Source organism: Cinclus cinclus, chromosome 2 (genome assembly GCF_963662255.1).
Source record: "Cinclus cinclus chromosome 2, bCinCin1.1, whole genome shotgun sequence".
NCBI classification, from domain to species: Eukaryota; Metazoa; Chordata; class Aves; order Passeriformes; family Cinclidae; genus Cinclus; species Cinclus cinclus.
The window spans coordinates 97,666,854-97,691,387 of record NC_085047.1 but is presented as its reverse complement, the minus strand read 5'-3'; the positions used below and the strand labels follow the sequence as shown (position 1 = coordinate 97,691,387).

The window sequence follows — 24,534 nt, the reverse complement described above, 5'->3', positions numbered from 1 at the left end:
GAAATATTTGTAGCATTAAAAAATAGACAAAAAATTCATAATCAATTTTTACAGGTAACGTAGGCAAGAGAAAATCTGGAGCTAAAAGCAGTACATGAAATAAAATAATCGTTTAGGTTGGAAAAGACCTTTAGGATCATGAAGTCCAAGTGTATAATAATGGTATTCACATGCCTTATAATTTGTTCCTCACTGAAACCCCTGTGGAGCCTGACAGGCAGAAGCTGGAGCCTGGAGAGTCCCAGCTGTCACCAGAGTGCAGGTGACCCCAGGAGGCTGCAGGACACTTAGGGAATAGTAGAACTCCACTGTGGGGAGCTCAGCCATGGCTGGGCAGATTTAATACCGCACTGTAGCCTCGCTGGCCAGGCTTTGCACTTCTTGCTGTATGGCCTGCAAAGCCTTTTGAATAAATGGTATTACAGACTTGGGAATTTATACTGCTCGTCATTGTATTACTGCCATAGTCAGTGGGAATAAAATTGACTTAAGGAAACCAAAGGTCAACCTGCTGCAGTTTTCTTTCCTGCACATTACTTCTAATAAGTTGTGTCAAAGTGAAACTAACTCTAATTTGCAGGGCTTCAATACCCCTTTTTGCAGTGTTGTTGCCATAGATACAAATAGCTGTATCTGACCAAAACTTACTCAGCCATTTGTCTGTTTCAGAGGGAAGGTGATTTAGATCTGACTGTCTTTTATCAGCATGGACTATAACTGATAGTCAAAAATACAGCAAACACTCCCTTGTTACCATTTGCACTAGTACCAGTATTTGGGGGAGACACTCAAATATGAAAGTTATCTCAACTTGAAGCTATGCTGTTACTTTCCAAAATCTGTACGCAAATTCAAAGCCACAATTTGGCCTTTAATGTAATCAAATACCCTTTAAACATGAGTGGAATAAGTTTGTTTTAATATACTCAACATTCAATTATAATCTTTCAAAAAATAGCTCACCATTCAGCACAGCACACAGAAAACCATTTTGCAATTGCTCCCCTTTCTCCCAAATCTTTATGTATTCAGAAATACTGTCCTGCCAGCTGCAAGAGGTAAATAATTTAACTTGAAAAAAAGAGGCACCCTGTCAACCCTTTCCTAAGCCCCAGGCTTCTGCAAAATCCAGTCCTATCTGTTCTACATACAGTAAACAACCACATCTTGCTTTAAGTCTTGACCTCATCCATTTACTTCTGTTTCAACTTGGTGGGCCTAATTTAAGTAGTGATTTACTAATTAGATGAAAAAGCATTAAAAATGCCTGCAAAACTGATCAGGAATCAAATCCCAATGACTACTTCACTTTAAATCACCTAATTTCCACTGCTGCCACATCAAGGGTATTGCAGATGGCACAGACTCAACAGCACAATTCAAACCTGAAGATGGATTATTGAGAACTGATCACTGAATATCACTGATGATCACCAAAAATAACAGCTTTTCAAATGCAGGGGAAGAAAGAGGTTCATAAGAATTCTCCTAATAGCCCAGTTATTTTCTGCTTCCAGATCTGCTTAGTTAACATTCAATGTACTGATCTGGTGTAATACAACTGGGGACGGGGAAACATAATATGGACTGGTTTTAGTCCAATACTGGGCTGAAAAGCCTATTAATTATGTAGAGATTACACATCATCCACAGGAAATGACTGTTGTTTTCAAGTGTTTAATTACTACAGGGAAAAAAGTAACAGTGTTTTTAAAGCAATGCCCCAACAACTTCGTATACATTGTCTATTACCCATAAGGAAATGAGGTAATTCTAAGGGCAGAATGTTAATTTTTATCTTCTATATTAATTAAAAATACTACATGGTAATAAAAAGCTATTCTGCATTGTTCAAAGCAAAAGTAAGAGTAGCTAAATTTATGGAACGATTCAGATAAGAAGGTACAGTATACAATAAATTGTCATTAGTTTTAGGCAGTTTTGTGCCTACATTTTAGGCTCTGATAATACAAAAAACAAGAGCAGGAAAACATCACAGATGTATGATTTTACCTGTTTTATCAGTTCAGTTCTAGTTTAAGCAGTTTAAATGAGCTTTGATAAAAAGGCGATGGGAGCAGATCAAATGGAGCAAGTGATTTGATTAGTTCCTGCTAACCATCTTGGGCAGATTTAATTTAGAACGGCACGATCACGTCTGACCGTGGTAAACAGCTCTGCACCTGCCTTTCGAGGTGGCACCTCCACAGGAGACTAGAGCTGCTGCATTTGCAAGGGTTTTAGGAAAATCACCCATTTGAAGCTTCTAGTATCTTCTCAAGATAAAAAAAAAGTTCAATAAAGAGAATGATGCACGTTTCCAGAACACTAAGAAATCACACAGTGAATAAAATCTGCTGTGTAAACTGAACTCTCTCCAGAGTCACCGAGAAGCATTAGTACAATTAAGTAAACAAGCCCTGGGGCTGACTTTAGTAGTTAACTTGAACAAATGGGACAAAGCCGCAGCTATAAAAACCATACACCTGAAAGATTTCATCAACAAATCCACTCCAGGAGTTAAAGGCTTGCCACAGTACCAGAAATTTTATTTCCTCTATCCCTGTAAAAACAAGGCCACTCCCATTTTGCTCTCTTTCAAAGGGACATACAGTTCTTCTGCTGCATAGCAACAGTGGTTTAAATCAATACAAATGCAATCTCATTTGTCTCCAGTATTCTTGTATCAAAATATTAGGAACACAAAACATAATACAATGATGCAGACCATTACCTATCAATGAGTTCTCAGTGCTCAGTCTCCTGTGAAATCCTAACCCAAACCTGACTAAAGAGTCAACAGGAAACATGTGCCAAGAGGCTGGACTCCAACGAAGCTGACATACTCTTTATCTGAGCTGCTGTATGCAAGGCAAGGGCATGCCTCGATTACAGGACAGATGACCAAAGCAAGAATGAGAGACATGGCACCACGAAAGCTTTGGAGAAGGATTGAAATAATATCCACAAGAGAAATGGAAACTCCAGGTAAGGAGATTTTGGAAACTCCCAAAACACAACTTTGATGAGAAACGTTAATATAAAGAAAGATGGTTAATTTATAGGAAAACATTAGGACGACCAGTTGGCAAATCTGTATTTATACAAAACTGGTAATAGGCAGTAACAGCTGGCTTAATACCAAGGTTTTTTTCCTCTCATTTTTTGATTTTGGCCACGCTAGCTAATCGAACATCTATGGGGAAGAGATATTCAGATGAACCCCAGGCTTAGGCCTCCCAGCCAAGGCTGTCTGACCATTCACTCCTCCTCTTCCACTTAACTTCCCTAACCCAAGTACTGATACCATTCCTCAGAGCACAATTTTCACATTGATGGCACCACAAATAGCTTTGCTTCCTTAACTTTTGCTTCTCTGGCCTAGGGCTATTATTTTAAAAACCGATACAGTATTTGTTACTTTTCTCTTTTTTAACGATCTGTGCATAATTTTCAACATGTGCTTAATGGGGAGAATCTTCACTCTCTGAGCTTGCAAAGACTGTATATATTAACAGACTCCCAAAAATTATCTAATTAGGTTAAATTCAAAAGATTTGGGCTTGTTTTTAAAGTAGATGATTTACAAAGACCTATCCGTTTCTAGAGAGAAATTGAATGCATGCATACATTACAAGTAAAAACAGCTTCTCCAGTTTACTACTGAACAATGATTTATCATCTCAAATTGTTTAAAACAGAGTCATCCAGCTGTGATTTCTAGCTTGAAAAAAATTTAGAGTACTTTAAAAGAAGGAAATAAACAATATTGGAATGAAATAATTTATCTGGAAATGTTGGAGGCAATATTTTGTGAAAACAGGCTGGAAAGACCTCATGTCACTTCAGATACCAAGTTTAGATTTAGTCACATTTTAACACAGCTGAACTTTTGACTTGAAAAAGAAAGGATTTGCAAAAAAAGAAAAAAAAAGGCATGAAATTAGAAGCACAAAATGAGATTCCTGTTCTAAAACCTGATGTAATTTATTTTTAAACAAGAGATTAATTTACATCTGAGGTCAAATTTTGAGGCAAATTATTGAGCCTTGAATGACCAAAAATATTTAATATCTGTATTCATGGAAAGGAATCACATAAGGAACAAGAAGACATACAGTTAAGACCGTATTACAATGCTTATTCAAAAAGGTGCACTGTACCCTTCTTTTGCGCCACTGGAAGAATTATTATTTTTGCATAATGATGCTCTATTTTTAATATAGAGGAAAAGAGTCATCTCAATATCAGCTCCTTGATATACCTCGATCTGCAACAGTATTTCTAAACTAGCAGTCCAGGAACTGCCAATAAATTTTATGGTAGGAATACTTCTTCATACAGACTGCTGTTTTCCTAATATTACCAACTGCACTTAATGGGACATATTCTAAACACACATTTTGAGATAAACCACCGAAAACATAAGGTCTCCTTGATGCATTTTTCAATTTCAAGAGGCACAATTGGTTACCAAAGGCAAAATTGCACTACGCAGCTGTGAAATGCGACTGTAAATAAATGTCATGTTTTACATATTATGTATTTTTATAATTGCCTATCTAGACAGAAGTACTACTAAATGTGTGATATACTATATCTGTATAAAATTAAAATATTGAAGACACCTGATTTATGGTTCAGACAGTTCAGAATAAAAGTTAAAGCATTATTTGAAGGCCAGTGACCTAAAGGGAAGTTTTAATTGTTTCAGCATTTTCTAGCATCTCACACGAAGCTAACCTCAGGTTTTGCTTGGCACTTTATAATTCAATGAAGAGGGAAAATGTCTAGCCAGAGTCCTGGACTCACTTCAATCAGTAAGAAAGATGCCAGTGGCCTCAAAACAGCTATTACTAAAAAGGATGAGTGCACAGTACAAACTGTTCAAAGCATGGTATCATTGCCATTGTGTTTACAAAGAGTTCTCTGAGTCAGACTTGCATTCTTTTCTGTGTAGCAGGGAAACAAAAATATCTTATACTTTTAAAATTAGTTTTACAATCTGGAATGTAATCATCCTTTAAACAGACAAACTAAAAAATAAAAATATATTTTTTTTCTATCAAGGAATGCAAAAATGATTAAGGTGAATCATTATATCCAGAAACCTTGATTACAGGGGGAACTAAGTAGGGACTAGAGAGAAATTATTCTGCATTTCCTGGATCAGAGATATACAATCATGCTATAGATGAAGGCAGCTATGATTGATTATTCTGTTTATTAGGACTGCAAGCTGGTTAGATAAAAGGGAAATTAATTTGTGCATGCATCAGTTGAACTAAGCTTATTTAAACTGATTTAGGTTGACGATAAACACAATTCATGTTACAGACATTTGGGACGCTTGCTAAATCACATTGTAGCTCACAGAGCAGCCAATAAAAAATGTTAACCATTTCAGATACAACAAAACTACAAACCCACTTTGTTCATTTGCGACAGAGAGGTTCAGGAGAATGCTTTCCCTGTTCCCCTGATATTTTCTGAATAGGTACCATCTGTATTAACCCCATCTCTAGAACCATTTATTAGAAGATACAGATAAGTCTCTATCTGTATAGACACATACACTATACAACCCTGGGCAGCCATCTCACAGGTGAAGGTCTGAACACAGCAGAGATTATTCAAAGGCTATGGGCAAGTCAATTAAATATTATTTTGAGACCTACTGCACAAATGGTGGCACCGGTGTAAAACCACGAGCGCTGCAGCTGTTCGCCTCTGCTCCTTACCTGGAGTTTACTGTCCCTGACAGATAAACCAGAGCTAAAGACTGACTGGTTTCTCATTGCAGTCTTTAAAGTTAGAGCATCCTGGTCATTTTAAGAGACTTCAGCAAGAGCTGGCTGGGAATGGACTTTGCACTAAAACAGCTGGAAGACTTGAGTGCTCTGCTTTTGAAGCTCAGGTGTGGGTTCTGTGATACTTTAAATCATCTCAGCTTTTTCTGTGGTGATCACTCACTCTCCAAACATGCCATTACAACAACTTCACTAATCACTGTATCCACATTTGTGAAAAAAAAACAAAAAACAAAAAAACAAGTGTGGACCAAGGTCCTTGATTACAAAGCCAAGGGTGAACCTGTGACCTCAGTGCATAAGTAAAAACACAGTGACGACCATGTTTGCAAATCCATTCTCATTAATTATACCTGAAATACCTCCAGTTTACACCAAAGAACTACACCTTAACTTTCATCACTACATTAACTAAACCTTTGAGAAAAAATAAATAGTTTTATTTTTCTTAATTGACAGCATTTAGAGTGAAGATTAGACAGTAAAACACCAGGTGAAAATGTTCACAGGCTGCTTGAAGATGGAATTTCTTCTGAAATTAACTGATGTTAATCTGTATATTGGGCACAAATTTTTAGCATGTACTATCTGTGTAACAGTATGTTTATCCATCAATTATATTAATCTTCCATTAAATCAAACCAGTTCAGATAGGAACAAAGTCATTAAAAAATGTAAATGGAAATACAGATCTTCTACATCTCCAAGGCTTAATGAACAAGTTATTGAAAAAAACAATTATATTACCTGTCCTGTTTCTGTGTGGAATGGCTGCATGAGACACTGAAATTATTCAGGAGCATGTTTAACTAGACTGCCTGTAATAATTCCATTTCAACACCATGATGTGGTAAAATAATTCAGTTTAAAATAAAAGCTTTGTTTGAATCAACCTTTTAAAAAGCAGAAAATCCTATTTGTTTTCAGAGGAAAACTGTCCTAGCTCTGTTTGGGAAGCAGCCAATTTACTGCACATACACAGTCCCTCATTACAGGCAGGTTGCAGAAGGCACCGTGTCTCTGGAATGTGCTATACACACACTGTGTGTACAGTACCTGTCCAAAGAAATAAATACCTGAGCTCCCCAAGAGTGCTGCAGCCTAAGCTGAGTTCACTGACCCAGGCATATTTCTGCAGCTCTGCCCAGACAAGTTAAGCAGACATTGGGTGGATGAAAAAGCACTGCTGACCTGTGTGAAGCCTTTGCTGGGCAAACTCGGAGGAGCAGTTTTGGGCAAGGCAGAGCTCCACTTCCCCCTCCTTGTGGCACAGTGTTTGCTCACGAAGGTATGAACCTTTCACTTCACCTGGCACTCCAGCTGAACTAAATACATACTTATTAATGATTACAACAAAAATTACCTTTTCCCACTTTGCCTATCTCTTATTAGCACTTTCAAGTGACTGGTTGAATGAATGTGGCGTCATAGTGCGCTCTACAAATCAAACAGCAGATTAATAATATAGGATTATCACAGTTCAGTCCTACAAGGTCTGAGCTATGCCTTAAATAATCACTAGCTTAGTTTAAAAATCAAAGGATAAGGCATTTTGCCATCTCATTTTAGAATGCTAGCATCCTCTTACCATCATCAAAAACCTTCCTTGAAACTTCAGCTGTGTTAAAGACAAAAGATTAAAAAAAAAAAGGCAGCACAATAATTTTATTCCACTAGCAGTAGTTTAAAAGTGTACTGTGTAAGAGAAAGGCTCAAAGCAAGCATTTCAGAAGCTAGCCATGACTGGAATAGTAGTTTCATCTCTCTACCACAATGCAAAATACATAGGTCCATGTTCTAGCTACATATACTTTTTTCTGACTTGGTTGATAGCCCAAAAAACACTAATATTTCATTAAGAAAATCAGAGTTCAGTTAACCATGATTCACCAAGCAGCAAGAGAAATACTAGGGAATATACAAATAAACCTCTATTTCAGCCATGAAATAACTGCAAATTTAAAGAATGTTCATGTTATTTTAAAATATGCTTATTTAAAAGATATTATTACTACAGTGAACTATTTTTCAGAGAACAGTTTTGATGCCATTAGACTCCTAAGAACAGCTAGTCTATGAATAAATAGTTCATGTGTACACCCACAGAAGCAATATTATTTGATGGCAACACTTGAAAAACAATATTAGAAAACAAAATCAATACAGAGTTTATTAATTTAACCTCAGAATTATAAAGGATATCATTTAAAAGCAGTTCTAGTCCATAAATCTAACTGACCAATAAAATTATATATGGGGATCAGGTTTCAAAATTAACTTTAGTTAACATCCAGAAAGTCTCTGTACCATATGCTTGTGCAATATCACTCATAAAGTAATAAATAAATTGGAAAACAAAAATAAAATTAGTAACTAAAAAAATTATAAAAGCTACTACCGAACAGTATGCATGGGATATTATGGTACTTTTCTGAATCGGGCATTTGCAAGCAAACTTCTTGTTTATAGTTTCTGTTTATTTCTTTGTATAAAATGCAGTGTTATTCTTATGCAAAAAGAGGATATGTATTTCCTCAAAATAAAGAATGTTGGTGCTAACTTATGGATAATGGAACAGTCTTCTCAATCACACCAAATGAATGCTTCTGAAAAAATACTGTTCTGGAAACTTTTAAAAAGTAATGACATTTTCTTACATGAATCTGTGCCTCTGCACTTCTACCAATAGTCACAACTTGCACTACTACATTTCACTTGTGGCATTCCTAAACTGCACTTCTTCCAATATCTTTCAACAACAGAAATCTGTTGATATGCTGACACATTTGAAGTACCTACCACTACATCCTATCCATTCTGTTCTTAAATTCAAAGTAACTAGTTCATACAAGAAACATAAAACTAGGAAAAGGTTTCTTCCTAGGTATCACGTGCATACACCTATCTTTCCTACTTTTTCAAACTGAACTTCGCCAACCTTTCATTTTTTGACATCTAATTTTTGCCTCATCTCTTTGATTTATTGTACTTTTTACAAGGTTTTCCAATCAAAATACTGTAATTCCCCATGCATTCATACAACATATCCCACATGATCCTGATAAAGCTGGCCTCTTACCATTGTCACACTTATGATACCAACACCACTTATCAAATACTTATCATTCTAACTGCTGGGGACATCTCCACTAAGAGCCAGACAAAGGATATAGATGATGGTACTCTACATTATTAGCACTATTATTCCTCAAAATTACTGGTAATTCAGGATGTCAAGGTCTTGAATTCATATAGGTAACATGCTAGAAGATCCCAGAAGGATATACTGTTGGCAATTTGCAATAAAACAAACCACCAAACTGTATCAGAGAACTGGATCATCTGCTTAAGTATGTATTTGTGAAACATGAAAAGAACTGTGAAGGAAGTTCATCTGAGAGAAGTAAGCTAGAAATGTCATGCATAGTAACTCATCAGGCACTCCCAAATTTTATTGCTAGAATACATATTGAATGCACAGGCCCAGAGTGTAATTATCATTTTGATATTTGAAAAGTTTAGTCAATAGCAAGCATGGAAGTTCATTAGCCCAGTAAACTAGGGAAAAAATTTGCACCTGGGAGAAAGTACAAGGTTAAAAATGTGGAGAGCTCTTCCCACCCCACTGCCACCAGGGACCAAAGGTAATGATTAAATAGCCCAAAAAAGGCAATCTGTGGCAAAAAGCATGCTCCCATTCTGGGTTAAGGGTGCAATTAGCTTTAAATATACATTAAATTTGAAGACACAACAAAATTAATTGTAAAAGGAAAATGTGGCTAACTGAAACAGCACAAGACCTCCAGTTTGGGTTTTGTGTTTTAAAGGAATACAAACACACTACACAAAAAACTCCAAACAAGAAACATATACTGTTTCATCTAAGTAGAAGAAAAGCATTTTTAGAGGTAAGAAGGCTGTTAGTAACCAAAATGAATGTTAAAACACAACTTTAAATTAGTACGCTGCAATAATTTGTGCCTTAAGAGTCTTTAAAATATTAGTGGGAGGATCATTTCAATGATGCTAATTTCCAATACATTCTGGAGCACCAGAGAAATTCTGTAAGACTGCTAGTATTTTCTGCTAATAGTTGAGGATGGTAAGCAGTATGATCTCAGTAATTACAGAGCTCTATGCCACTGCTAATCTCAGACAAAATAACCACTTAACTTATAAAGGATAAATTCACTGGGAAATTACATGAACAAAACTGATGCCAGTCAACACCATTTTATAGAAACTTGCTAAATAAAATACAGAAATTTATTTAATCACCTGATAAAGTTACCAACTCTGGTCAGCAGAAGTTATTTCATAAATGAAACCCACAGACTTTTGAACATCATTTACCTTACAGCCACATAAAACTCAGAGTAAGAACTTATTATCAGTATAATCAAATGTGATTAAGATATAGATACGAAAAGTAGCTGTTAACAGGAAATAATAATTTAAAAAATGCTCTCTCTACATTCCTCCAATAACATAATCCATTGTAAAATCATCCCTCAACACCATTTAAGAGTATCATCAATGATACAAAAGGAAATACTGTTGATAGCAGTAATGGCACAATGGCACAAACTGGTCAGTAAAGGTAGTGGAATTGTTATCCACAATAATATGGATTTCTTTGTACAGTTGGGACAGTGTACTTCAACCAAGTGGACTTATGTAGCCAGCAAGAAACAATGAAGGCAGAACCCAGAAAATAATGCACAGAAGCCACAGACTTCCAAAATACATACAATCTTAATGGCACAGAAACAGCTCAATACAAACCTACTGTCGGCACAGAAACTCATGTGGAAAGAGCACAGCAGCAACTTGAAAATGCTGCAGAGAACCAATGAATCTTACATGAACACAGAAGCTGTCCCTGATCCACTGCAGGAGAGTAAGATTGCTCAGGCCTAAAGTTAGAGCTCGGGTAGTACTGATGGTGGTGTAAGTACAGCTGCAAGACAGATCTTACTGCTGACGTGTTTTGGGGTTATTTCCTACCATAGCAATTACTTAACACCAAAACCACTTAAAGAATTGTACAGTACTTCTTCGTATTGCTTCTTCAATCTGTACCTTAAAAATCAACCGTGAACAAATGCAGACATTTTGTGAAATGCCTCTGTTCAAGAAAGCTGGACTGCCCCAGCCTTAAGTGACAATGCTGGCAGGAGTCCATCATCATGTATGTGCACAGGACCCGACTGCCTGGGTAATGTCACCAAGGAAAAACCTGACAGGACAGGAAGTGGCTCACCAGAGGTGAGTTCTTATTTGGCCATTCCTTTTGTCTTACCTGGTCGTGAGACCCTTGAGCTGCTGAATGCTGCTCCTCGCAGGATGCTGTCCAGAGTCTGGGGGTTTGAGTTACCATGGAGATCACTGCATCTGACAGCTGAGGGGGCTGCAATGAGAGACAGAGGTACCTGTCAAACCAGTGTCCATCACCTCATCAAAACACAAGCACTGGACTCCTCTTGCTTTTGGTATTCACCAAGATCCCCGATTAGGAGCTTTAGCTAAACTGTAAGGGGAAAAAACTCAATACCCATCACCAAAAGAATCAGAGAGGTGAGGGCAACCCCCAGTGACACACATTTGAGTGCTTTGCAAAGCCATGCACTTTTTCAGGAGATTGGAACGATCCTAATATACAATGAGCTAGACTCAACAATTTTCAGCCTCTCTGGTCAAGTATAACACCAGCAAGCAATTCACCCAGAACCACTGCTGAGCACAGGACTGAAACAGCAGTGCACTGCCTCGGAATGGTGAGAGACATAAAAGTGCTCCCTCAAAATGCCTCCAGTGGGAAACTGACTGAGCATCACCTCTGTGCAAGAAATAAGTAGCCAAAAAAAAAAAAAAGATCACGTTCTTGAATGTTTTTGGGGCAAGGCTGAAGGCAAGCATTTATGAAAATCAAACTTGAAAGACAGCCTGGCACTCATCCACAATAATAAACCTATTTGGAGACTTTTCCAAGACTGCCAACAAGCATGATGAGTAAAGCCTTATTTCTTACTGCCTTTGCCATTTGAGCACCACGTATAATGACTAGTTTCTTACTCTTCCATTTCAAGCTTTAAGCCTTATGCTCAATTTTTGCCTACATAATTGAATAATTAAATGATGTGAAGTAAAATGAGATAGCCATTGGAGACTTTTAAAATTAATTATCCTCTTCCACACAAATGTCCGACAGCTTTCAAAACTATTGTCCTGGTTTTGTCTGGGATAGTGTTCATTTTCTTCCTAGCAGTTGATACAGTGCTGTATTTTGGATTTAGTATGAGAGCAATGTTAGCAACACAGTGTTGTTTTAGCTGTTAGTGAGCAGTGCTCACACTAAGTTTTTTTCATTTTCAGTTTCCTGGGCTCTGTCAGTGAGCAGGTGTACAAGAAGCAGTTGGGAGCACGGCTGGGACAGCTGTCATGGTCTGGCCAATCCATGCCATACAATGTCACACTCAATATATGAACTGGGGGGAGCTGGCTGGGAGGGGCTGTTCACTGCTTGGGGCTGGGCTGAGCATCCATCAGCAGGTGGTGAGCAATTGTATTGTGCACCACTTGACCTTTTTGGGTTTGACTTTTCTCTCTTGGTTTGTTATCTCCCTTTTAACAATTATTATCTTTACTAATATTACAATCAGTATTATATTTTGCTTATTAACTACTTATTTCCATTATTAAACTAATCTTTTCTCAACACATGGGTTTTACTTTTTTCAGATTTTCCTCCCCATCTCACTGGGGTGAGTAGGGGATGGAGCAAGTGGCTGTGTGGTACTTAGTGACCAGCTGAAGTTAAACCTCAACAACCATACTTTAAGTATCATTTTATGATATAATCAATTTCATAGATAACATATTTAAACACATAATCAGGAAAAGCTTTCATAAATCCAGTTCTAATTCTCAGTCTGCAGTACTACAACTTGTTCTCATTTACTTCATTCTGACATAAACACACCATGTAACCAAATGCAACTACTCACTTCAAGAAAGAGTTACATCTATCCTAACTGGAGCTGAATGACTACACAAGGGACAACACTTGCCCACTGAAGCCTCACAAACTATTAGCAATACATCAACTGGACATCCACAGTTTTTCTGTGTCAGTCTACTGAATGCATATAAATCTTCATCTATGTAGCTGTGTATCTAATCACCTGTCTAATTCTCAGATGTCATTCTGAGTTGCCTGTTCTCATCTCTCCCTCTCACCTCATCTTTTTAATTTTTTTTTTAAATATAGAATCATTGACTGGTTGGGGTTTGAAAAGACTTAAAGATTATCTCATTCCAACCTTCCTGCCACAGGTAGGGACGCCTCCCACTAAAAGCTCCATCCAACCTGACCTTGAACACTGCCAGGGATGCAGCATCAACAATTTGTCTCCCATCTCATTTTTCCTGTGGAGCAAGTTATGTTTGCGCAAAATACAACATACTCAAGAAGCATAACTGTGTAAATATGAAATCTGAAAATCCAAGCAACAATTAGAGGATTTACCATGTCTTATGGGAAAATTGTTAAGAGTATTATTATACTAAAATTGTCTTTATTCAATACCCTTACATTATGCTATGCAACAGTAACTAACACATACTGAGGCTGCTCTCATGTCAAATACCAGGGAAATAACTGGCTCATCTGGAATGAAGGCTTCTGCAAGATTCATGGAGTTTAAATGACATTGCAGAATACCAGATACTCCTACTGTAGCACTGTGGATGAATCAAGGTTATTGAAGAAATTCTATTAATGCTTTCTGCCATAACTATACTCATAAACTGGTTGGGTCATGTTTTCGTTTGTTCCATTTACAAATCTTATAAACTGGATCACTGGTGGTTTCTATCAGTGACAGGATCACTTAAAGCCTATTAATCTTGCCACAATGCTACAGAGGCAGGAAGCAGCAGTGCAGGCAGCACTGGTAACAGGCTGGAAGAGTAAATCACATCCTTTGGTAAGACCAGCTTTGGTTACCTTGCAAGGCAACTTTATGGCAAATACTGGCTCCCTACTGAAAAAAAGTGAAAAGTAAAGTGAAAAAGACATATTAGAGGTGAAAATATATGATTACTATAATTTTATTACCTATAAGTGCCAGTGAAGCTTAGCAGTTATATATATTTCCCTTATGGTTGGGTGAGAGCATACATGTATTGATGATTGCAATAATCATATGGTATCATATGGCCCTACCCACAGTGCTTTACTCAACAAGAGTTTCTTCAAATCTGACTTCATGCACAAGTAAATACTAATATGAGCTTTGAAATAAACAAAAATGTTCTTTTAAACTTTCACTTGTAATATTAGCATTACAGCCTATAATTACAGCAGGACAAGGTCTTCACAATTTACAAATAAATTGAAAAATAATCCATCACCAGAGATCACAGAATACAGCTGTAAAAGTCATTAGAATGGTGTAGAAATATGGAATATCTGGAGAGTTCTACTGGTATGGTTTATTACAAAAACAAACAAACAATCAAACAAAAAAAAAACAAAACAAAAGACAGATGACCTAATTATAGCACCTAAGTATTTTCATTGGGAGAATATACTAAGTACCAACTGGTTTGTTAATCTAGCAAAGAGTTTGCATAAAACAAATCAGCATCTGGAAGCTGACAAAAAAATCAAATGAGAAATAAAGCACAAGCCTTCTATCACCTGTGACTAACCACTAGAATCTGAAATGCAGATTATCCATTTGTTGATGCCAAGCTTTAGTGGAACTTTCCCAGAAGATGAATTTTTATGAAAACACAAGATATCCTGCAATCATACAAAAGTTACTCTGTTTCATACAGATAGACCGAGTCTGCAATTTGGAGAAAGAGAGATCAGGTGCTGCTCATAAATTAAATATTTTATGATCAAAACCAATTGTCTGGTTTTGTAATGTAACTAAAGCACTGGATGGTGACAAGCACTGTGCATGCTGAGCTGCTGGTGTCAGCAAACACTCAGTGACATACATGTGCATACATACACACACAGAGTGAGAGAGGGACTGTGAGCTCAGGCCATGGAGCCACACAACTATTGCCATCTTTCCAGAGACAGGACGTCTTTGCTGTCTCTAAATTCTGCTGGAATAATACTCTAGACTTCTCATTTAGGAAGCTTACTCTGTCCTCCATGAGCCAAAAGGACTCAGTCACAGGAGAGTGGTAGCAGGAGCTCTCTTCACAAGGGTCACTTGGGGCATCAATCAGATACTGAAGGCAGGCAATACAAATGATGCTCTCTGAATCTGGGCATCGAGCAATAAATACAGTGCTTCACATTATTAACTACTTGCCAGTCCTGTCCCTGTGGACAGAAAGCTTTCTGGGCAGAAAATCCTTCTTACTGGGGTATTCCAGTGGATTAGCCAAGCAGCTAAAATCCAGCAGTTTGCTTACAGCTCTCGCCCTGCAACAGCAGCCTCACTCTGGGCACACAAGTAATATGGGCTCCTTGCAAAGAGACAATTGAAGAAGAAAAGGAAATAAAAACAAGTTATGGCCTAAAGGTTACATTGGTGTCACTGTCAGCAAGCTTTCAAATTTCACTCCCCCAGCAAAGGATAGGAAAGTTATTGGACATGTTAATTTAGCTAGCATTGGTGCTGTTGCTAATCTATGCCTTGGGCTGGCAAGTGTCAAGAAATGTAACCATGTTTAAATATCAACCAAATAGAAAAGTTAATTTTTTTTTTTTCCTTTTTACTAATTGTAAATCTGGTACACAAGGTTTGACTTTGGATTTGCACTATGTTTGAAAAGTCAACCTATGCAAACACATTCATTGATCTGCTTATCTGTCAGCTCCTCCATTGGATCAATCTCAATGAAGCAAAACCATGGAAAACCCTGGCACCACCTTCCACGCAGGCAGTTGATGAACGGAGTAATTCACCAACCCCCCTGTGACTCTCCCCAGTGCCAGCTTAACTCAAGAAAAGCAATAATGCCTTTCCTGCCCTGGCTGGGGCAGGGCAGAGGACAAGTGCTGTGTCAGGGACAAACTGCACAGCACCATTTGCACTGAGAAATCAGTGAAGGGATGTCCCTTAAAGGAGGGCTGAATTTGGTGCTGCCCTTAGTGGGGCATTTATCCTCTGCTTCATATGTAGATTTCCTTTTGCAGGCACCTGAGCAACTTTAGGAAAATTGAAACTGGAGGCTAGATTTATAGGAGGCACATGAAATTATCAGCTGGGCAGGTGGCTGGGGTAAGGGCACCTAAATAATACAGCAGTTTTACTCTTGATTTAAACTTGGAATAAGTCACGTAATTTTGGAAATTGTTTTAGAGAATTCTACTCAATTCCTCTAAATACATTTAGCTGCTTAAATATTTTTTCCAATCTGACTTCTGTTTAAGCACTATTTCTGCATAGTTTCAGATAAATAATTTTATTTCTTTTTTCTAAACAATACAGATGAGAAACCAAACCAATGCCATTACTATCCTGTTTCAGCATATTTCTCTTAACTCTTTCATAATGAAAAAAACATTAATTGGGTAACTAATTTATTATCGCACTCCCTTCTGGCATTTAAAGGCACAGGGAAGTTTAAATGCTAAACAGGCCATCTTCAAAAGACACTGAATTACAAAAGAAGATATTGCATTATATCTCTGGGAAAGAAACACAGGATATCTAGTGCACAATATTTTTCTTTCTTTCAAATTGATAAACAGCTTCAGTATTTTCAAACTACTGGACTATACTATACTATACAGAAGTATACCATGACTACGTAGAGGATTCTAACAGGACATCAATAATCATGCTACTCTTCTGCAAAAAAAAAAACCTAAAATGTATTTTCTCAAGCAATTCCTAAAAAGCGCACAAGTCAGTGAGGAGAACATTCAACATTTTGGCAAAACTCCTGGTGATGCACTGGGGCTTTAGTTTCTTTATGGATTAACATAATGTATACATACAGTCACAGCAGAATAACCACAGCTGTGGCACCCCTGGGGCAGGACCAGCAATTAGTCTGTACAAGGATCATAGATAACACTGCAGACACACAGAGCAGAAACCAGGACCATCATTTTAAGCACAACAAAACACAACGTGCAGGGTTTCTCTATCATGTTTCCAATGAGTACCTATGCATTGGAATGGCAATCTCTGTTCAGAAAAACCCACACAATCTCTGAACATAAATGAATTTGCCCTAAAGTCTTATAGAATAAATAAACACCAGTTAATGTCTTGCTACGATAAAAAATTCCCTCTGTAGACACTTATGTATCTATTATTACCCCACAGCTACATCCTCTAAAGGAAGCTGTGTGAGACTTTTATTTTAAATATACCATAGATGAATGCCCATATTTGATCAAGTAAAAAGAGTCACGAGTCAGTTAAAAATCTGAAAATCAACATTGAAATAAATCTTCATTATAGTTCTAGTGCAAAAAGCTTTCCCATGATAATATCCAAGCCAAAACAACAAGAATTCCCTCAGAAATAAACTACATCTTCCCACAAAAACTTAAAATACTTAAGCCTTGAAAGCCTGTCCTCAGGTGCAACTCACAGAGCCTGGGCTGCCCCTTTGAAGCAAGTCTCTCAAGGGAAAACAAAACTGCAGGTGAAAACTCTTCTTGTGTTTCATCTTCACTAACTCTGTCAAGGCTAGTGGACATCACCAAATTAAGAATTGCAGAAGCACTGTCTAGGTTAACTTGGCTGTATTATGCTACCCCTTTTATGCAGGGGTGTAAATTTCTCCCAAGATTAATTAACTCTTAGCAGCCCAAGCAGTGACTCAATCCAACCAGTCTTAGAGCCAGACTGGAACTGACAGCATCAATTCTCAAAATCTTTACCACTGTCAGCACTTTGTCTGCACAGACACTTTGACAGCTGTAGCTTTTTTCTGTTTCAACTGTGTATTGGAGTGTAGAAGATATTCTCTCTACCCTGTGTAACAGTTTCACAGGAGATACATGAGTCATCCACCATTAATTAATAGGCCAGAACTTTCAGTGATAATACCGGATTTATTAAAAGTTTAGCTGTCAGCACCCAAACCTGGTACCAAGACTAGAAATGCTTGCTACTGTAAGAGGATTTTTTGCAGTATGTGGATGGATTCATGGGTGCTGTGGCCTACAACACAGCAATTCTGAGACTTCTTTTATCAGAAAGATATGTGCATATCAAATAGCACAACATTTATTTTACCAACCCTCAGGCAAACCAAATGTCATTTTTCTAATTAACAAGTCCAGATTTCAAAAAAACCAAACCCCCAAACTTCTCTCTTGACAGGAACTCATGAGATTTCTGCTGAACTTTTTAGACATGAAATAAAACCCACAGCATGTCTAGGACTGTTGTGATGAAACATTAAGAAAGGAGTTTAATTATTAATTTTGTGATAGTGCAGGTAGGTGTGAAAAAATTACCCCTTTCACAAGCATTGAACTGTAATACCCTCATTTACCTATTTAGCTCTACCTCAGGCAAAAGCCAGAGGAAGAAACAGGAAAGAAGAAGTGCAGCCTCCTCTGCACTGGCAGTCACCATTGCTGGATTTAAAAGTGCATGCAAGCTTAAAAAGAAAAGCACACAATTTTGATTAATGAATGTAACTTTTGCTGAGTAGATCTGTCAGTCCAACCTAAGAAATGAACTTGCAAGTCTTTGACCCCCGGTTGTACAAATACCACATTGCTTTCAGCATGCACACCTTGGAGGTGCCCAACTGCAGAGCACTACAGTGAAAGGATTTGCTATTTCTCACATGTGAATGACCCAAAGTCTGCAGAGTTTTCTCAAGGAGCACCAGTAATGTGAATTGCAGCCCATGGCAAAGACAGAGCCAGTACAATTCTCCTAAACAAGGTTAATACGTGCAGCCAATATCATCAGTTTCATTTTGGATTAGCTGTAGTTTTGTCTTGGAGTTTCAAGAGATTTTGAAGGTGGGATACCATGGGCACAGTGGTAATACAATGTGATGTTGCAGAGGCATCAATAAACACCGCAAGGTCAGGCTTTAGGAGAAATGACTACAATCAGCTTTGGAGGAGCAGAGATGGCAGGTCCTTTGGACTGTGGCATGGCATTAGAGGAGCAGCTTGTCCCTGAAAGACCTCTTGAAACTTCATCTTGTGTGGAATCTCAGCTACACATCACTGCAACAAGATGTATATATATGTGATAATTAATATATTTAAGTCACATTTTCCCCCTTACATTATAGCAATTGTATGAAATGCTCTAGGCTAGAAGCTGCTGAATCAGGAAATGGATCAGAAGCAAACTAAAATGCCTTTCCAGTTATTGATTCCTGCTCTCTGTTTCATGTCAGTTTCCTAGAATCCATCCAACACAAGCAGAAAGGGTAATGAGTTTCTGAACCCACACTCTAATAGTGCACACTGCATCAAAGCTTTCAGTAATTGCCTGGATGCTGCTTCCCAGCAGTACTAAACAACTTAAATATAATTAGCTGGAAGCCCTATGGGCTTCATTTCCCCACTGGAACACCTCTTGCACTAATCCATTTATCAGGCTGACAGATGACTGAATCACTGGCACTATGGACCCATTCTACTAATAATATTTTTCAAGCCCACATTCTGGTTTTTGCTTTATCGGGTACATTTTTGCAAAGGAAAAGCCAGTGTGAAGAGTGGGTAGAGAGCCAGACATATAACTCATTCATCTCTTCCCAGTACTGACCTATGTTATTTGTATGATTAGCCCACTAAGTATAAAATGCTGGAGCTATCAGGCAGAAAATTAAATTTAAATGTATGCATTATGGAACTACACAATGCCAAAAATAATAGGGAAACACAAAAACATTGAAAATACTTTTGCAAGTTTCCCAGCCATTCTGAAGTTTCAAGAGAAGCTTGCTTAAGAGGACAATTTTCAGCATATCCTCCTGAGGATGGCCTGACTACAGCTGTCAAGCTAAAATGTCTTCATACTACTTACTTCATGTACATCCTTCTGAACAACAGGTGACAAAAGAAATTTTAAAGCTGTCTAAGTTATATTGAATAGACATGAATTGAACATCATGCTGCCACAAATCTATGCACTTTGCAAGCTGCTAGAGAACTCTACAAAAAACAATTATTTAATTTCTTGGGCAGAATTTTCTGATGTTGCAATGCAACTCATTTTATCCCCATGACTTTTATTTCCAGACAGGTTTCAATAAGTGGACCTCTGCAGAGGCTGAAATTATGGGGAGCCAAAGTCTTCCAAAATGTACCACGCTGTAGAAATGAAGTAATGGTAAAAAATGCTAAATTCTCATCAATTTCTTTTAAATTATGAAAAAAATACATCTCCAGGATGTTATTTGTTTATGCTATCTTTCTGAGAAGTTGTGGGACGGGAAACAAAAAGTGGCAAAGCTGGTAATGACCAGTAAGAAAGAGGGTTTTAAAAGGTGCCCTTCTTCTAGATCCATTATATTGTGGTCAGTAATCCACATGCTGGGATGGAATCACAGGATCCAGCTAGAGTAGTAGCATTGTTTCATCTGTTTACTTCCTCTGGATGTTCTCATCAGGGACACAGAAAATACTGATGTTGAAAAACAATAAAACAAGAAACTTGTACTTCTTGTACTCCACATGCTTGTAGTAAAGCCAACAGCCAACATTTAGAAATTCTCTTAAAAGTAGTACCACAAGTCAAAGTTGTGGACATCAACTTAAATTCAAAGAGTGAATAGCAAAGCTACATTTGAACTTTTAACAATGAAATAGAAAAGTAAAATATATTCAGTGATGTAAATTGACTTAGCTGGTGAATCAAACAGCAGCAGCAGGATGAGGTACAGCCAGCAGTTCTTAGGAGAAGCACCAACCACCTCAGAACAAGGCCAGAAAGAACAGCAGCTACTTGGACATTAATTGATTTTCAAAAATGTAATCACAGGTCTTTACACCACCTGGTAAAGCACTGAGCAGGTTATTAAACACTGAGCTGTTTGAGATTTCTTCATGTGAACCCCAGAGCAGAAATCTGAGTTTCACATGCACACTCCACCCACTCCTTCCCTCCGGCCTGAAACTGGAAAACTCATCCCAGAGACACTGACACTTGCACATCAGCCAGTCAACTTGCCTGTTGCTCAAAGACAGCCTCTTCCTTCCCAGCCTCATCTTCTGTGTTTAGTGTATTTTCTACTCCCACACAGGGCAGACAGTATCCTGAGCAAGGGTTGCCCCAAACCATACGAAGCTCAACACTTGTCAGTCACACTTTCACATGAAATGCAGAATTTCACACTCCTGTTAACACATACTCCTTTGAAATGCCGTGGTACTGAGCAGAGCAAACATCAGATCTAATTAAAAGAACATTCTGCAGTAAGAAATGGCAGAAAATATTCTCCTGTTTTTAGTCATCTTTAATAAAACAGATCATGGTCCTGAATTTCCTAAATAGGAAACAGTCTTTGCCAGGCAAAGAATAAAACATTGCCTTCATTTGTGTACTTTATGATAAAAACTTGCTATATTGTCAGTGAAGCTGAATTTCCTGGGTACTAAGCCTGAGACAGTTTTTAAATTCTTGAAGTAAATAGTATCTCTTTTAAAGCACTGTCAAAATTATTATACATACACATTCTTCCCAGCAAATATACAGCAGCTTTATATTTAAATAGTTGCACTGAATTCTCAAGATCCTTTAACAGAAGCAGCAGAAGCGAAAAGGAGACGAATCATTCTAAGAATGAAACAGCTGGAGCCACAGTCCACTAACATCCATATCTTGTATGATAGGAAGTGTACACTTGGAAGGACATGTCATGTCAAGCAGTCAAAAATGCAGAGCCTTTTAGGAGTGCAAATAAATGCCTGTTCTAAAAAGCATGGCAGAAGTGACCTAACACATTGATCTACAAAAAGAGCACCCTTTGTATTATGCATTTGAAAAGTGATTTTTATACTTAGTAATTATTGTCTTCAGCATTAGAAAGATAATGAATTTATTGCACGACAACTTCCGTGCAGTCTCCATTTCTGGAGTCCTGACTAGATCAAAACTAGAGTATCCATAATTTAACACCAAAGCTGGCCCTGCTTTGACTTGGAGTCCTGAATTATCATAGGATCCTACACTAAGAATCTCTCCATACTAAAATTACATATGCTTGTTGTGCTCTTAACATAGAAAACAGGGGTTTAATAAAAACACCAAAAAAATTGCTTATTGAGTCCAGACAGATCCAAGCTCTTAAAGATACCAAATGTGAGGCACTTCTTCTGATCATATAAAGTTTATGCTGGTTAAACAACTATAATAAAGCTAAGACTGATAATTAAAGATACAGAATGCTTTTGTTACACTGCAGATTCTCTTTCAACATTACCTTTTCCTTTTACCTAAATCATTGTAGAGATGTAGGAGTAAAAACTATTTATATTAAATTAAATTACAGTTTTACAGTATGTATGTGAATTTTAATCTATCTCAAATTAAAATGTAGGACAGATTAATAGGTTATACTGTCTGGATATCAAAAATACAACTGAGAATACTGGCTAGAGAAATACACTAAATGAGAAAAAAGAGCAGGAACATGAAGTCATCTGCAGTAAACATGCTGTGAAAAACCCGAGCCATTTCAAAAGATGTGGATGAAATAACCTGTCAATAAACATCACACAAACTTGGTGGTAAAAAAGCTCTGGTCTGAGGAACCCAGTCCCTGGACTTGGTCAGGAACAAAGGTAATTTCAACACACTGGAACCTTTTAATAAAATATTTTAAGAGTCAGCAGCAGGAGTGAAATTTCAAGGAAAAAAAACTTCAAAATTCTCATTTGCATGTTATAGGAAATAACTTTAATAAATTTTGGTTCTGTTAATTTGTTACTCTGATTAACCTGATGGTTGATAATAGCTGTCTCATCATTAAATGCCATATAGGAGTAAATGGGTACCCACACCTCTACACCAAGACAAAATTCACCTCTTTTGATAGCATATATGACATTTTTGAACAGTATGTATGTTAGAAAAGTTTGCTTATGTAAAAGAATAGGATAAATTATCTCTCAATATACCTATGTTCTATGCTTTGATGCAATTCTGACACCATAAATGGTATGATCCATCCATCTTCAGTTTCATTTCAACCTTCTATCTGCTTCAAGAGGTATTTAGCTAATGAAGCTCACAGATTTATAGTGATTCTTTATGCTACTTCATTGAAGAGACACACAAAAGACATACTCAATATCTTAGCATTAGCAAATTGTTACCCAAGCCATTCAGTCAATACCTTGTTCTACATCATGGTATGTTCATACATAGTAAAGTTTGTAAAGTATTTTCCAAAGCCATGATGAAAACAATCTGTATCAAGTTTCAAAACTCTAATAAACAAATGCAAAACCCCACCAAATTCTGAAAATTCAACTAATTAGTTGAACTTGTTGAGGAAGGAGAAGGACTTTTGAAATGCAGAAAACTGCCAAGTTGCTTTCCTTCTCCCTTAAGTTTCCTCAGCCTTGCTAGGAAGGATCCAAGGGCACTTACATTAGGGTCCAAAGGCACTGATCCTGTTGCTGCAAATATCATTTCTTGAAAACCTGCAAGAACCTTACAAGGAGCTTAAAAGTAAAAAGGGGAAAAATCTTTTATTACTTCCATCAATGTGAAGTATCCCACAGCGTTTAATGCTTACCTGTGCATTAATTTTATTAAATAAATACATTTAGGTCTTTTCAATGAATAGTAGGTCTGCTTTTTTAAATGCTAACTAATAAATTAAGAACACCTGAAATTCATACAGATCAGGATAATAATTCAAATTGTAATGCAGACTATTCATATTTGTACATATACGTGCATGCCCTAATATAGCACTACACCTTCATGTACATTTTATATCACTGAATTTTATGCAGACAGTATGTGACGTTACTTTTAGTCAGCATTAAAAGGTGATTTTTCCCAGAGTCTCAGAATTACTGACTTCAAAACAAAAGGAAGTGGCCTGCAGTTCTGGAAACCCACCAGTCTTTTCATCTTGCAAGCTAAACTTTCCTTCTGCAACATGAAAAACTATGAAAAATGAGAACAAGTATTTGCACAGGAAGATAGCTAGTTTTATTTGCTGTATTAAATGAAAAAGATCCTTTTTATATCATGACAGAACATGTCAGGGATGTTCATGCCACTTAACTTTGATTTCAATTTATGTATATGGATGCTGATGCCTAAAGCTGGGTATGAATATTCAGTCTTCATTGTAATATGTAGTTTTCTTGTATCACATTAGCAGAAGAAGGAGGACCTAATACTAAAAGTCTCACTGAAGTAAAATAATAATTATAATAATGATAGAAGCAACAACAACAACAACAAAAAAGATCATTAAAGATCTTTTGCATCTCAGTTTACAGATTTTGCTTGCATGAAAGTGTTTTAGTCCGTTGCAAAAGTGTAAAATCATTTTTCGCCCTGGCCTTTGAAATTATTTAGGAAAATTCTGCAGCATAAGCTTAGAGGTTTAGAAGCTTGGCTGAGAAATTTTGGGGGACAGGTATTAGGAAGTTAATTTCATCAGGGTGAGTCTAGCTTTATTCTCCATTCTATCCACTGCAGTGTGCACTTTCAGTCAGTAATTATGCTTCTTGCCCTGAGTGAAGCTTCTCTAGTGCAGCATTATTCCCTTGTTCCTCATAATCACT

General features: G+C 37.2%; 1 protein-coding gene across 5 annotated transcripts in view; it reads right to left on the bottom strand.

The window, feature by feature from the left end:
• The window catches only part of TBL1X (transducin beta like 1 X-linked), a 191,162-nt gene that overhangs the window by 75,630 nt on the left and 90,998 nt on the right, over positions 1–24,534 (bottom strand). For all 5 annotated transcript variants that reach the window (XM_062488009.1, XM_062488013.1, XM_062488012.1 and 2 more), the window contains one exon: positions 11,113–11,220. The gene's annotated coding sequence lies outside the window, so the exon portion shown is untranslated. The remainder of the gene's footprint in view (positions 1–11,112; positions 11,221–24,534) is intronic.